This window comes from Sciurus vulgaris, assembly GCF_902686455.1.
Source record: "Sciurus vulgaris genome assembly, chromosome: 7".
Lineage (NCBI taxonomy): Eukaryota > Metazoa > Chordata > Mammalia > Rodentia > Sciuridae > Sciurus > Sciurus vulgaris.
In genome coordinates this window covers 152,760,310-152,776,494 of record NC_136467.1, presented here as the reverse complement: position 1 = coordinate 152,776,494, position 16,185 = coordinate 152,760,310, and the positions used below count along the sequence as shown (strand labels likewise).

The following is a 16,185-nucleotide window of genomic DNA, read 5'->3' as shown; positions in this document are numbered from 1 at the left end:
TACTGAACATAATTTATTCCCTCCTTGATGATTTAGAAGGCACCTCTAGCTCCTGTGGTGACTTGGGGACAGGCCTCTGAACATCAATCACAATTGAACTGCGGATGTGCATGGCAATCACTCACGCGGGCTCCGTGCACACTGGGAGCCCAAGCAGGGCTGCAGGAAGAGTAACCACGGGAGGGAAGGGAAGGGTCTAGAGGAGGGAGCTAACCAGGCGGCAGGACTTGCCCCCAAGGAGAAACAGCAGTGGAAATGATCAAGTTCAACAAGTCGAGAGGCCTGGAATTTCAATCGGGCTGACACTTGTATCCAGGAGGCAAGGTCCCAATGCTGGGGACACAAGACCAGAAACCAATGCGCTTACCATGCAGGCAGATTCTGTCTCCCACCCAGCAGGCTAATTGGTTAGAAGCAGATGCACATGTTCCATTACTGGATTTTTTTTTTTTTTTTTTTTTTTTTTTTTTTTTTTTTTTGGTCTGTCATGGTTTATTAACCTAAAACCAGAACATTCAAAGAACCAAACAAGCTGCTTATCATGGTGAGATTCAGGGCAGGGTCTGGTTCACAGGAAATTGAAAGGTAAATTAGGAAACTAGAGAGTGAAGCACAGGCAGAAGAGGAAAAGAAGGGTCTCTATCTAACAAGAGCCCAGGCACCAGGTCAAAGGGAGCATGCTGTCCCCAGAGCCCAGGCACCCGGCATGAGGTGGGGCTCTGACTAGGGAAGAAGAGGGAAGAGGAGGGATGTCCTGGCTAGCTTGGGTAAGACAGCCCACTGACCCTCACCTTGGGACAGGTTAGGGAACACAGGGACTGAGCTAGAGGAAAAGCTAAAGAAAGCTCTGGTTTGCTTCACTGGAAAACCAGAGCTGTGCTCTATCTCTCATGCCCCACGCCGTCCTGGGAATACTCCGAGGCTGGACGGCAGCTCCTTCATTTGGAAGCTAGGCAATATTCAAAGTAGGGTAACAGAAAGAGATTGTCTTTGTAATGGACTCCTTGCACAGAGAAGAGGCAAAGAATAGTTTTAGCTTAGTATTTACTTATGATCTTACCGTCTTATTTGACTTTCCTGAATCATACTTTTTACCCCACCCCGTAAACCCAATCCCCGGCTATCTCCCCAGTGGAAAACCAGGTGGACTTGAACCTGAACCAAAGGACTGAGGACCAAGGAACCTGGGTGCCCTGGGTAAGAGAGAAGGGTGCTGACAGATGTCCACCCAAGTCAGAAGAGCGGCCAACAGAGATGGCACGGCAGTGCAGAGAAAATAAGATGTAACCGAAGACGCTTGTCAGAGTTGGGCCATTGTGGCAGCATGTCGAGCTGACTTCTACTCAAGGGTCCTCTTTTGCACAAAAGAACTAAGGGTATTTGCTTTTTAAGTTTATTTTTGTTTATTGAAGTTAAAACAGATACATAATTTGCCTTAAATCATCAAGTTCAATTTGTAAATCTTCTTGCCTACTTATAAATCTAGTAAATGTTACATAAAATAAAGCAGCTTTTACAGGGAACTTGGATTAGTGTTTGATCAACTCAAGTAACACAAAGTACATTTCCCTTAAAACAACCAGTCTCATTAAAAACTTAGTACATTAAATCCCTTTAAAATTTAAAACTGCATTTATAAACTAAAGTACCCTACTTCATATGCCTGATTGACTAAATTTATGTTCTTAACAAGTAAAATGTTTCCAAGTGGTGAACAAATCTTTAAAGTTTAAATAAATTAAACTTACAAATGTAGCAAAGTAAAAAATTCTCCTAAGCATTTTAATCCTGATTACAAATTTATTGGTATGCATTTCACTAAGAACAAAAAATTACATGAATTGATTGCATATTTAAAATTGCAACCCAAAAGCTGATTTCTCAAATTCCATTTAGCACCTTCTAATTTAAAGTGCAGCCAGAGGAATGGGCAGCCCTGGGAGCTTATTGAAAATGCAGAATCCCAGACCCCACCCAGAACCACAAAAGCTGAATCTAAAGCCTAGTCCAAGACATGGCAAAAGGGGTACTTTCTTCAGTTTCTGAGCTGTGGTGGGTGGCTAGGTCCTGGTCCATTCTTTCTTCCATTCTTTCTTCCTTTTCTTTCTAATAGCCCAAGGCAATCCAGAAAACCAGCATTTCATCAGTCTCATAACAAAGGTTTCCAACTAAATGGAGCAGAAACATTGTATTTTAAGAGAATGGAGCAGTCTTGGTAAAAGAAAGTCTGATCAATTCTATGGACCATATTAGGCATAGAAAGAAAAGGAGATTGGGCCTCACTAGACGGAGTTTACTGCCCGAATCAGCAGCAGAAAGAAATTCCTGGTGAGAGTCTTACTGTGAGACAGATAGCAGATTCTTCTAGAAAGTCGAGTGTTGCAATTGGCATAGCCACATATCTTGAACTGAAAATGAAGAACAGTGATTAGAATGAGAAGAATAAAGAGATACATTGAGAGGCAAGCTGTGATAAGCACATACCTGCAAAAGGCACACTCATACATTGCTGGTGGGACTGCAAGTTGGTGCAACCACTCTGGAAAGCAATATGGAGATTCCTAAGAAAACTTGGAATGGAACCACCATTTGACCCAGCTATCCCACTCCTCAGTTTATGCCCAAAGGACTAAAATCAGCTTACAGTAGTGACATGGTCGCATCAATGTTTTTAGCAGCTCAATGCACAATAGCTAAACTATGGAACGAACCTAGGTGCCCTTCGATAGATGAATGGATAAAGAAAATATGGTATATATACACAATGGAATATTACTGAACCTTAAAGAAGAATTAAATTATGGCATTTGCAGGTAAATTCATGGAGTTGGAGAATATCATACTAAGCGAAAAAAGCCAATCCCAAAAAAACCAAAGACTGAAGGGAGGTGGGCGTTTACCAGATTAGACAGGGCAAAGTGGGGGGACGGGAGTGAGGATGGGAATGAAAAAGACAGTAGAATGAATCAGACATGACTTTCCTGTGTTCATATATGAATACACAACCAGTGTGACTCCACATCATGTACAAGCACAAGAATGGCAAGTTATACTCCAGGTATGCATGACATGTCAAAATACACTCTACTGTCATACATTTTTTGCAGGGGGCTAGGTACCCGGGATTGAACTCAGGGGCACTCGACCACTGAGCCACATCCCCAGCCATATTTTGTATTTTGTCTAGAGAAGGGTCTCACCGAGTTGTTTAGCACCTTGCCGTTGCTGAGGATGAGTTTGAACTGGTGATCCTCCTGCTCAGCAACCCAAGCTTCTGGGATTAATATCGTGTGTCACCACACCTGGTAAAAAGAACAACTATTTAAAAATCTTTGGAAAAAAAAAAAAAATACCTGGCAACAATGGCAAGGCTACCTCTCCCCAGGGTAGGGCGTCAGCATGTGGGGCCACCTGCAGAGAGGAACAAGATCAGGGGCGTGCAGAACTCTGCTACGGGGGCTTGACACTAGAAAGTGCTTCGGAAGCAGAGCCTCCATCGCTAATAGAACTGTGGAAATTAGTCCTGAGCTGAATGTGTGAAGGGTTTAAAGCAAAACTGTCAGCCGACACACATTTCAATTATGGTTGTTACCAATGTCAAATATTTTTCAAGTGCCCCAAGAAGGAGAGCGCTGGCTAAGGGGGTGATCTCTGGTAATGTGTACCAGTTGGATTTACCTTGATAGGATGTTGCCAATAAACAGCATCATTATATTTTCTCATGAGGGGTAATTAGCAGCAATAATCAGAGCTTAAGATTGGGGGAAGGAAGGAAGCAGGTCAAAGAGAGAACTAAGACACTGCTTTCTTGAGCAGCAACAGTTGCAGCTTCCATCATTTAAATATGATTAATTTATCATTAGCACTACACTAGAGTGGACTGTAGAGACCAGAGACAATACAGGTCCCATTTCCCAGGTGCTGAAGACTGAACACCTGAGAAACGCTGAGGCAAGAGCAAAGAGTTTTATTGAAAGGACAGAACAGAGAGAGAGGGACAGAGGCTCCTCCACAGAGAGAGGACGGGGTACAAGCTGGTACCCGGGGTTGAGGGGGTGCCCTGCCCTTTTTCCCTTTTTTCTCATGCCCTCTCCTCCCCTTATCTTGCTCACATGACCAAAAAGTGGGAAAGGAGCCCTCAGGGCTACAGCCAGGAAGGGAGCCGCCCAGGAGCTACTCATTAAGGACTCCTTGCAGAGAGGAACCATTCCCTGGAGGCAGGTAACCGTGGCAACAGGTGGAGGAGGGGGAAGTGCCCTGGAGGTATTAGCATTTTATTTCCTTTCAATCACCCCCATCTTCCTGACCCAGTCATTCATTACCTACCCTGACCGTCTCTCCCTGAGACCCCAAGCCTCATATGACTTATACAACAGGTTCTTCTTGGTCTTAAATTTTTTTCATCAATCAAGATGGTTTAATTCTCAGTCCATTTGTGTGCTATATATACCACTGGACTGGTAACTTAAAACAGTTTCTCTCCTCAGAGGAGAATTATTGCTACCTATTAATTTATGGTTTAGAGACTGTTTTGGAGAAAAAACTGAAAAATTAATTCAGATTGATCCCAGAGGGGTTGCTTCTAATGGTTTTGTTAATTCACTTTGGAAGGAACCCCATTAAAGTTAATGAAAATTGCTAAGACCCACCAGCCCCCCTCTCATCCAAATTTTGTTGGAAACAGACCTCGTCCTGATAATTGGAGTTGTTAGAACCCACTTAATTTTATTGGCAATAATTAACATTTCTATAGTACTTCAAGTCACAAGGTGCTTTCTGATTATCCACATTTGAAATCATTGCAATAATCTAATGAAGGGAGGTATCTGTTTCCTATTGCTGTTACAACAAATTATAATAATCTTAGTACCTAAACACACAAATTTATTTTATTACATTTCCAGGAAGAAGGTCCCACAGGGCTAACCTGGGTTCCTCCTGGAAGCCTTGGGAAGCATCTAAGTCCTGGCCTTGTTCAGTGCCCCACGTGCCCTGTGCTCCTAGGCTTGTGGCCCCTTCCACCTTCAGAGCCAGCGTGGTGCAGTCAGGTGTGTCTCCTGTGGCCTCTGCTCCTGTCCTCCGGCACCTGCCTTCCTCTCTCACATACAAGGGCCTTGCGATTGCATTGCCCACTCTCCCAGGTCACCTAGGATGATCTCCCCATGTGAAGCTTCCTAATTCAATTGCATCGGATTAATTGCCTTTGTCCTGGGAGCTGATACACTCGTAGGTTCCAGGGATTAAGACGTAGACATCTTGGAGGACAATTGTTCTGTCTAGCGCAAGAAACAAAACCAACTTGAAACTGGTGTACAATGTTCACCGGCTGCCCGTTCAACTCCAGCGTGACACTTCGGTACAAAGAAAAACTCCTGAAAGGACTTTGGAATGACAAGTTCAGCAATTTTTTAGACCATTTTGAATTTTTGGCTTCAGGGCTTTTGTCACCAGTCCCCACCCTACTTGGGATCACGCCATTCATGAACAGTGGGAGGATAAGACCTAATGGCAGCAGTTCCTTTAAAGAATGAACGTAGAGATTTTAGTTCCCATTCTGAAACTGCCTAAGCATGAGAATTTTCACATATTAAAACATAACCACATAAGCCAGCAAGGAGGCAAATAAAACCACCCCTCACCCACAATCGGAAAGGTACCAAGGACTTGGAGAATTACCCCCTGGGACCTGGAGAAGAAAGGAAAGGGAGCCTTCAGACAAGGACGAGAACCTGTGGTGGCTGCTGCCGTGGGTGACAGATCCTCTGAACCCGTCCAGGAGGCTCCGCCTTCCAGCAGCCTCCATGCACCTGGAGCCACGCGGTCACCAGCAAAATGTCAGGCCTTCCACAGTCCCCGGGGTTTCTAAAGAACACAGGTAACTGTAAAACTGAGGGTGAATCTAGATCAAAATTAAGCACATATGCAATAATATTAATAATAAGGACCACTTATAAAAGATATTAAAGGCTTTTTCCACGGGGCGATCCAAGATGGTGGACTAGAGGGTGACTGCATCTCCAGTCACTCCAGAACCCAGGATTCAAGAAGGGGAGGCATTCAGAGACTCGGACTAAAATAGAGCCATGGGGTGAGTCTCCCCGACCTGGTGAAGCTTGGCCCGGGCAGCAGGCCTGGATACGGGCAGCTTAATAGAGTAGGGCAGGGCAGCTAGAGTCTTCCCCAGGCAGCCCTGCGCACTCTGGCGGTGGGTTCCTCCCATACGGCCAGCTTCTCGGAGCAGACCCCCCAGTGAGAGCCTTTCCACACAGAGCCAGCTCCAAGCCCTGGAACTAGTAGCGGGCTAGGGGCAGTTTTCTTTCGAAGCAATGCATTATCAAGTTACTCCAAGACTTCAGACTACTGAAGGCTGGGAGGTGATACACTGGAAATCTACAGGGACACTATAAGAAAATAAAGGAAATCTGCAATATCTCAGAGTCTCACTGACTTCTGACCAATATGAGAAAACAAGGTTAGAAAATGTCCCAAACAAACCTAGATACTATATCAATAAAACCCAATGACAGCACAGCAGAAGGAATGTCAGAAAGGGAGTTCAGAATGTACATAATTAAAACAATCAGGGAAGCAAACGAGGAGATGAAAGAGCAAATGCAGGCGTTGAAGGAGGAGATGAAAGAGCAAATGCAGGCATTAAATGATCACACCAATCAACAGTTGAAGAGCAAATATGGGAAGCAAGAGATAATTTCAAGAAAGAGTTAGAGATACTGAAAAAAAAAAAAAAAAACAGAAATCCTTGAAATGAAGGAAAGAATAAACCAAGTTAAAAACTCCATAGAAAGCATAACCAATAGGATAGAACACCTGGAAGACAGAACCTCAGACATTGAAGACAAAATATTTAATCTTGTAAACAAAGTTGACCAAACAGTGAAGATGGTAAGAAATCATGAACAGAATCTACAAGAATTATGGGATATGATGAAAAGGCCAAATTTAAGAATTATTGGGACTGAGGAAGGCTTAGAGAAACAAACCAAAGGTATGAACAATCTATTCAATGAAATAATATCAGAAAATTTCCCAAATCTGAAGAATGAAATGGAAAACCAAGTTCAAGAGGCTTATAGGACTCCAAATATACAAAATGACAACAGACCCACACCAAGGCACATTATTATGAAAATACCTAACATACAAAATAAAGACAGAATTTTAAAGGCCACAAGAGAAAAGCATCAGATTATATTCAGGGGGAAACCTATAAGAATATCAGCAGATTTTTCAATCCACACACTAAAAGCTAGAAGGGCCTGGAACAACATTTACCAAGCCCTGAAAGAAAACGGATGCCAACCAAGAATCTTATACCCAGCAAAACTTACTTTCAGATTTGATGACGAAATAAGATCCTTCCATGATAAACAAAAGCTAAAGGAATTTACAAAAAGAAAGCCGGCATTACAGAACATTCTCAGCAAAATATTCCATGAGGAAGAGATGAAAAACAACGATGCAAATCAGCAACGGGAGGAACTAGCCTAAAGGAATAGCCAAATAAAGGAGAAACCAAATCATGTCAAAAACACAAAAATGAGTCAAATGACTGAGAATACAACTCATATCACAATAATAACCCTGAATGTTAATGGCCTGAACTCATCAATCAAAAGACATAGACTGGCAGATTGGATTAAAAAGAAAAATCCAACAATATGCTGCCTGCAAGAGACTCGTCTCATAGAAAGAGATACCCATAGACTAAAGGTGAAAGGACGGGGAAAAACATACCATGCACACGGACACAGCAAAAAAGCTGGGGTATCCATCCTCATTTCAGATAATGTGGACTTCAAGCCAAAACTAGTCAGAAAGGATAAAGAAGGACATTACACACCTGCTTAAGGGAAGCATAAATCAGCAAGACATAACAATCATAAATGTCTGTGCCCCGAACATTGGCTCATCCAGGTATGTCAAACAAATCCTTCTCAATTACAGAAATCAAATAGACCACAACACAATAATACTAGGTGATTTTAACACACCTCTCTCACCACTGGACAGATCTTCCAAACAAAAATTGAATAAAGAAACCATAGATCTCAATAACACAATCAACAATTTAGACTTAACCGACTTATATAGAATATACCATCCAACAAAGAACGAATACACTTTCTCCTCAGCAGCACATGGATCCTTCTCTAAAATACACCATGTTTTATGCCACAAAGCTACTGTTAGCAAATACAAGAAGATAGAGATACTACCATGTACTCTATCAGATCATAATGGATTGAAATTAGAAATAAATGACAGAATAAAAAACAGAAACTTCTCCAATACCTGGAGATTAAATAACACACTATTATATGATGAATGGATAACAGAAGACATCAGGAAGGAAATTAAAAAATTCTTAGAAGTAAATGAGAACAAAGACACATCATATCAAAATCTCTGGGACACTATGAAAGCAGTACTTAGAAGAAGATTTATTTCATGGGGCACATTCAACAAAAGAAGTAGAAATCAACAAATAAATGACTTAACACTAGAGCTCAAAGCCCTAAAAAAGAAGAGCAGACCAACACCAAAGTAGTAGAAGACAGGAAATAGTTAAAATCAGAGGCGAAATCAACGAAATTGAAAGAAAAGAAACAATCGGAAAAATTAACAAAATAAATAGTTGGTTCTGTGAAAAAATAAACAAAATTGATAAACCCTTAGCCACACTAACAAAGAGAAAGAGGGAGAAAACTCAAATTACTAAAATTCGGAATGAACAAGGAAATATCACAATAGACATGAGTGAAATACAAAACATAATTAGAAGCTATTCTGAAAATCTATACTCCAACAAAACAGAAAACCTCGAGGACATCAACAAGTTTCTAGAGACATATGAATTACCTAAACTGAACGAGGAGGACATACACAACTTAAATAAATCAATTTCAAGCAATGAAATAGAAGAGGTCATCAAAAGCCTACCAACAAAGAAAAGTCCGGGACCAGATGGGTTCTCAGCCGAGTTCTACAAAACCTTTAAAGAAGAGCTCATTCCAATACTCCTCAAAGTATTCCATGAAATAGAAGAGGAGGGAACCCTCCCAAACTCATTCTATGAAGCCAGTATCACCCTGATACCTAAACCAGACAGAGACACATCGAGGAAAGAAAATTTCAGACCAATATCCTTAATGAACATCGACGCAAAAATTCTCAACAAAATTTTAGCAAATCGCATACAAAAATATATTAAAAAGATAGTGCACCATGATCAAGTGGGTTTTATTCCAGGGATGCAAGTTTGGTTCAACATCTGGAAATCAATAAATGTCATTCACCCTATCAACAGACTTAAAGTTAAGAATCACATGATTATTTCAATAGATGCAGAAAAAGCATTTGATAAAACACAGCATCCCTTCATGCTCAAAACACTAGAAAAAATTGGGGCAGTGGGAACATTCCTTAACATTGTAAAGGCCATCTACGCTAAGCCCATGGCCAATATCATTCTAAATGGTGAAAAACTGAAAGCATTCCCCCTAAAAACTGGAACAAGGCAGGGATGCCCTCTTTCACCACTTCTATTCAACATCGTTCTTGAGACTCTAGCCAGAGCAATTAGACAAACCAAAGAAATTAAAGGGATACGAATTAGAAAAGAAGAACTCAAACTATCCCTGTTCGCTGATTACATGATTATATATTTAGAGGAACCTGGAAATTCCACCAGAAAACTCTTAGAACTCATATGTGAAATCAGTAAAGTAGCAGGTTACAAGATCAATGCTCATAAATCCAATGCATTTTTATACATAAGTGATGAATCTTCAGAAAGAGAAATTAGGAAAACTACCCCATTCACAATAGCATCAAAAAAAATAAAATACTTGGGAATCAATCTCACAAAAGAGGTGAAAGACCTCTACAATGAGAACTACAGAACACTAAAGAAAGAAATTAAAGAAAACCTTAGAAGATGGAAAGATCTCCCATGTTCTTGGATAGGCAGAATTAATATTGTCAAAATGGCCATACTACCAAAAGTGCTATACAGATTCAATGCAATTCCAATTAAAATCCCAATGACGTACCTCACAGAAATAGAGCAAGGAATCATGAAATTCATCTGGAAGAATAAAAAACCCAGAATAGCTAAAACAATCCTCAGTAGAAAGAGCGAAGCAGGGGATATCGCAATACCAGATTTTCAACTCTATTACAAAGCAATAGTAACAAAAACGGCATGGTATTGGTACTAAAATAGACAGGTAGATCAATGGTACAGAATAGAGGAAATGGACACAAACCCAAATAAATACAATTTTCTCATACTAGACAAAGGTGCCAAAAATATGCAATGGAGAAAAGATAGCCTCTTCAACAAATGGTTCTGGGAAAACTGGAAAACCATATGCAACAGAATGAAATTAAACCCCTATCTTTCACCATGCACAAAACTCAACTCAAAATGGATCAAGGACCTCGGAATCAGACCAGAGACCCTGCATCTTATAGAAGAAAAAGTAGGTCCAAACCTTCAACTTGTTGGCTTAGGATCAGACTTCCTTAACAGACTCCCATAGCACAAGAAATAAAAGCAAGAATCAACAACTGGGATAGATTCAAACTAAAAAGCTTTCTCTCAGCAAAGGAAACTATCAGCAATGTGAAGAGAGAGCCTACAGAGTGGGAGAATATCTTTGCCACTCATACTTCAGATAGAGCACTAATTTCCAGAATCTATAAAGAACTCAAAAACTCTACACCAAGAATACAAATAATCCAATCAACAAATGGGCTAAGGAAATGAACAGACACTTCACAGAAGAAGATGTACAAGCAATCAACAAACATATGAAAAAATGTTCAACATCTCTAGTAATAAGAGAAATGCAAATCAAAACTACCCTAGGATTTCATCTCACCCCAATTAGAATGGCGATTATCAAGAACACAAGCAACAATAGGTGTTGGAGAGGATGTGGGGAAAAAGGTACACTCATACATTGCTGGTGGGGTTGCAAATTAGTGCAGCCACTCTGGAAAGCAGTACGGAGATTCCTCAGAAAGCTTGGAATGGAACCACCATTTGACCCAGCTATCCCACTCCTTGGCCTATACCCAAAGGACTTAAAATCAGCATACTACAGAGATACAGCCACATCAATGTTCATAGCTGCTCAATTCACCATAGCCAGATTGTGGAACCAACCTAGATGCCCTTCAGTTGATGAATGGATATAGAAACTGTGGCATATATATACAATGGAATATTACTCCGCCATGAAGAATGATAAAATTATGGCATTTGCAGGCAAATGGATGAAATTGGAGAATATCATGCTAAGTGAGATAAGCCAATCTCAAAAAACTAAAGGACAAATGATCTCGCTGATAAGCAAATGGGGACATATAATGGGGGGTGGGAGGGGTTAGCGTTAGGGTTAGGGTTAGGTTTAGGGTTAGGGATAAGGAGGGTGGTAAGGATGGAGGAAGGAAGGACTGTATAGAGGGAAAAGAGGGGTTGGAGGGGTGGGGGGAAGGGAAAAATAACAGAATGAATCAAACAACATTACCCTATGTAAATTTATGATTACACAAATGGTATGCCTTGACTCCATGTACAAACAGAAACAACATGTATCCCATTTGTTTAAATAAAATAAATAAATAAATAAAAGATATTAAAAACAAGAAGAATAGACAATAAATTAAAACTACCTCCCCCAAATAAGAGAAACTTTATGAGCAATGGAATTAAGATTCTTGTGCGCAGTAGGTCAAAATTTAAACTAAGATTATACTTTGTCAGGCATGAATATTAAAGATGTAAAACATCTTCTGGAAGAAATGAAATAGATTAATGCCTTTAAACCAGTACAAAATAGAAAATAAACCTCGATTTTCTATAAATGGCAGAAATTAGTCTAAGAAAAAAGAAATGCAAAAAAAATTCATGGTTAACAGAAAATAGAAAATAAGGTGGAAGAAGAGAGATCAGATATGGCATTAATCACAATAAATATAAAGGATATATTGTATATTGAAAGACAGGGATTTTCACATCACAGTTTTTTAAAAGCACTATTCTATTTCAAGAAATGATACATAAAAGTTAGAAAAAAAGAATGGAAACAGTCAAATAAAACTCATACAGTAATATACTACCAGACATTTACAATTGAAATAAGATAATGTTTCCCTGAATTAAAGTGACACAACACAATGCGTTGATTAAAAATTATTAATGACAAATAAGTACGGCGTTGTTAATGTAGTTCATGACCTATGAACCTTGACTCAAGCCCTTTGAGCAGCAAGCTGGCATTTGGTTCCTGGTTATTAGATAATACCCTAAAATGCCTTCTCTAGTTAGAAAAATAATCACTGTGCACACGTTCCCAATCTGAGTCTTCCCTTCTGCAAAAATCACGAATAAAACCCATGCTTAAATGACCCCACCTTGCACTGCTTGTAAAATAAATACCTACGTAGATGAAAAACTAAAATTAAAAACTGTTTTAAGAAGGCTGAAGAATGTTCCCTCTCGGTCAAACGGTCGCCTGTTCTCCATGGACCAATGGAGTCATCTCCAGCCCAGTACTACGTCCACTGCTGAGCTGCCCGTGGCTGGGACTTCCTTCCGTTTGTTTGTACTGAGTCAGTGTTCTCTTTCAGGGGGACAAATCTGCAAGCACATTAATCATGGGGTTAAATGAATTGCATTGTTGATTGCCTGGAGGAGACCTTAATCCCTCAAACAGATAAGTCCATCTGAAAGCTTCACACCCCACGCTTCTCAGTGTGCGGTCCCCTGACTCAGCATCACCTGAGAAGCTGAGAACATGTTAGAAGTGCACATTGTTGGGCCCCATCCAGGGTCTGCAGAAGCAGTCATTCTGCAGGTGGGCCCAGTCCAGAGGATGTGTCTTAATGCCGCTTCCGAGCAAACCTGACTCGAGGACCGATTCTGTAAAGTAGTTCAAGATTCACCCTCAAAATCCAAAAACAAAATCGCAAAAAGGTAGGATACAATAATAGAAAGCAGTACAGGATTTCTGGGGCTTTATTTCCCTTATGCAGAGGCCTGAGGACTGAGATAAATGTTGCCCTAAACTCTTTAAAAGTGCTGAGAAATACAGATAATAACTTCCATTTTCCTAAAGTGATTACCCGTTTACGACAGGGCATTCTTTATCAGTTTAATCATGTTAGAATGTCTCTATCCTGACCTACTTGTTACACAGAACAAGAAAAATAAATAGGCTTTTTAAATGGCAAATTCTTCTAGCACATGATCACTAGAAAGAGACCTACTGAATGGTGGGAGAGGAATTTAGCATTCATTTCCAAGTTTAGGGTTTTTAAATAAAAAGACCTTCTAATAGCTCCAGGAGTAAAAGCTGAGTTGACATTTTAAAGTACAATTTGAAGTTAATATATTTGTTGTGTGTGTATTATTCGGAGGAGATGCCAAGAAGTTGGTGTGTTTAGGGTTCAGATCAGCTTTGGGATTTAACAAATTCAACTGCCAAACATAAACCTGCAGGTATTTGTCTTGAGTTAAACCTAAACAATTAATGTGCTATGTGAGCACATAAATTTACCAAAGCCAGCCAGAGAGACCCATCGCTCACCTTTAATCCCTTTTTAATCTTTGAGATGAAAGAGGAGACTTCAGGCCAGGATTCCACTGAAGTACTGGGGACAGACACTGATTCCTGGGTGAAGATGTCAGAATTAGATCTTCAGCAGCAAACAGCACATTCATTAATACAACAACGAAGGCCAGAGAAAGAGGCAGAAGCCTAATTTCCTAAAATAGCAAGTATTTTTCTTATGTCTCAAGACATATCAGCTGAAAAGAAACTATCATTCTCGAAAATTTAGCATTAAAAGTTCATGTGTGTTTTCTTGTCATCAATTCTTGTTCTACAATTAAGAGAGAAAGGTAACCAAGAAGATGAAAATCTATAATCCGTGTTACTTAGAGACTTGTGAAACCCATGATTTATTTTTAGGTTGGAAAACATAATGCTTAGAAAATGTTTCTATTTGAAGGAAGATTCATTGGATTATTTTCTATACCTTTAACTCCACAAGATAAAACTGGAACTCAGCAGGAAAAAAACAACAACAACAACAAAAAAAAAAAAACATTGACTAAAGACCCACTAAGTCTTTTTTCTAGTAATCTGAGCTATCCTAAATAAGAATAAATTCCCTGATAAAGTGGGAAGTTGCTACTCCAACAATATTCCAGATTGGAATTTCTGCATCACATGAGAAAGAAAATATGCTGTGTAAGAACAGGGCCCTGTGACCCTGGACAGATTGCTTAAATATGCTGTTCTTTAAGTTCTCATCTGTGCATTGGAAATGAAGCATTTCCCCGGGCTGTTGGCTTAAGTGAGATGAGGCTTACCACTATGCCCAGCACACAGTAAGCACCTGAGAAGCAGGGGAGCAGGGAACAGAGGAAGCTGAGGTCTGAGTCTGCTCTGCGGAGCTCCTGTTCCCACCGTGGCAGTGCTGAGGGTGCTGCCTTGCAGGGGTGGTCAGGTGAGAACAAATCTAGGAACAAACATGGTAACCGGGAGGTCATCCCCTGCTCCACGATCAAGAAAGCTTTGTGACAAACCTCTTTATCTTAAGGAAGATTCTGGTTTTCCATTTAGTCTATCTGTACGCAACAGGAACATTGCATTCACACGTCATCCCACCAAGAGATCCAGCCTCCCGATAAGAGTGACCTTGGGGTCTTTGGTGAACTGTGTGACCATCCTCCGCCTTAGTCCCCTTGCTGTTGCCACATGGAATGCCTGAGATGGGCCATTTATCCAGGAAAGATAGATAGCTCCTGGTTCTGGAGGCTGGAGCTTCAAGACTCAGGCTGCTAGATCTGGTCAGGGTCTTGAGCTGCTTCATTATGTCGCAGAACAGTCAAAGGGCAAGCGAGGGGTACCCAGGGCAAAGCACAAGGGGCTGGCCTCGCTGCACGAAGCTGGCCAATGACCACTCCAGTCCCTGAGGGCAGCTCCGTCCCCTCTCTTTGACCTGAGCACCTCTTAAAGGTCCCACCACCTCTCGGTGCTGACACAGTGGAGACTAATCTCCCAACATGCGAATCCGCAGGGCAGATTCAGAGGGTCGCATCCTCTGCTCTGTGCTCCCTGTTCACTGTAGCAGGCACACAGCCCCACCCATCCCCACCTGACCCATGCCTCTGGGCAAGTGGCACACACCTCCCCATCCCATGGTAAAGGATGATGTGCTTCGGCCAGCGGCACACAAGCTGACATACACAAGATTAAAGGCGCCTTGGTTGTTTCTGGAAGCCATGTTGCTCTTCCCCTCAATGACACCCGGAACAGAAAATATATTACACAGTCATGTGAATGAATGGGGTTTTGCTGTTGTTGCTACTGAAGCAAATCTGAAAAACAGAAATGTAAACCCAGATAAAGAGACCGGCGCAGGAAGTGAGGTGATAACTTAGCAAAGACCTGAAACGGGAGCCATTGGCCTCAGAGCCCGCTGGCAGGGAAGGACAATGCCTGGAGGTGGGGAAAATGGTGAGTTAAGCTAACAGCCATGTGGTGAGTGCCCTCAGTGAGGGCCCAGAGGACAGTCCCTGGCTTGCTGAAGTTGGAGTCCTGGAGAACAGCCCCTGGGTGCTGAACTCGGGGTCCTGGGGGACAGCCCCTGGCTGCTGAACTCGGGGGTCCTGGAGGACAGCCCCTGGGTGCTGAACTCGGGGTCCTGGGGGACAGCCCCTGGCTTGCTGAACTCGGGGTCCTGGGGGACAGCCCCTGGCTGCTGAACTCGGGGTCCTGGGGGACAGCCCCTGGCTGCTGAACTTGGGATCCTGGGGGACAGCCCCTGGGTGCTGAACTCGGGGTCCTGGGGGACAGCCCCTGGGTGCTGAACTCGGGGTCCTGGGGGACAGTTCCTAGGTGCTGAACTCAGGGTCCTGGGGGACAGTCCCTGGGTGCTGAACTCAGGGGTCCTGGAGTTCAGCCCCTGGGTGCTGAACTCGGGGTCCTGGGGGACAGCCCCTGGCTGCTGAACTTGGGGTCCTGGGGGACAGTTCCTGGGTGCTGAACTCGGGATCCTGGGGGACAGCCCCTGGCTGCTGAACTCGGGGTCCTGGGGGACAGCCCCTGGCTTGCTGAACTCGGGGTCCTGGGGGACAACCCCTGG

The 16,185-nt window shown here is 42.0% G+C and overlaps 2 long non-coding RNA genes across 2 annotated transcripts; both read right to left on the bottom strand.

Annotated features, from left to right (window-relative positions):
* Nucleotides 1-1,223: 1,223 nt before the first annotated feature.
* On the bottom strand, nt 1,224-3,306 carry LOC306666743. The gene is made up of 3 exons (XR_013765391.1): nt 3,201-3,306; nt 2,485-2,539; nt 1,224-2,408 (listed from the first exon to the last, which is right to left on the bottom strand). It is a non-coding gene; the product is annotated as an uncharacterized lncRNA (long non-coding RNA).
* Nucleotides 3,307-11,662: 8,356 nt separating this feature from the next.
* Nucleotides 11,663-14,910, bottom strand: LOC306665300. The gene is made up of 3 exons (XR_013764964.1): nt 14,624-14,910; nt 13,620-13,703; nt 11,663-12,670 (listed from the first exon to the last, which is right to left on the bottom strand). It is a non-coding gene; the product is annotated as an uncharacterized lncRNA (long non-coding RNA).
* Between the last annotated feature and the right edge of the window lie 1,275 nt (nt 14,911-16,185).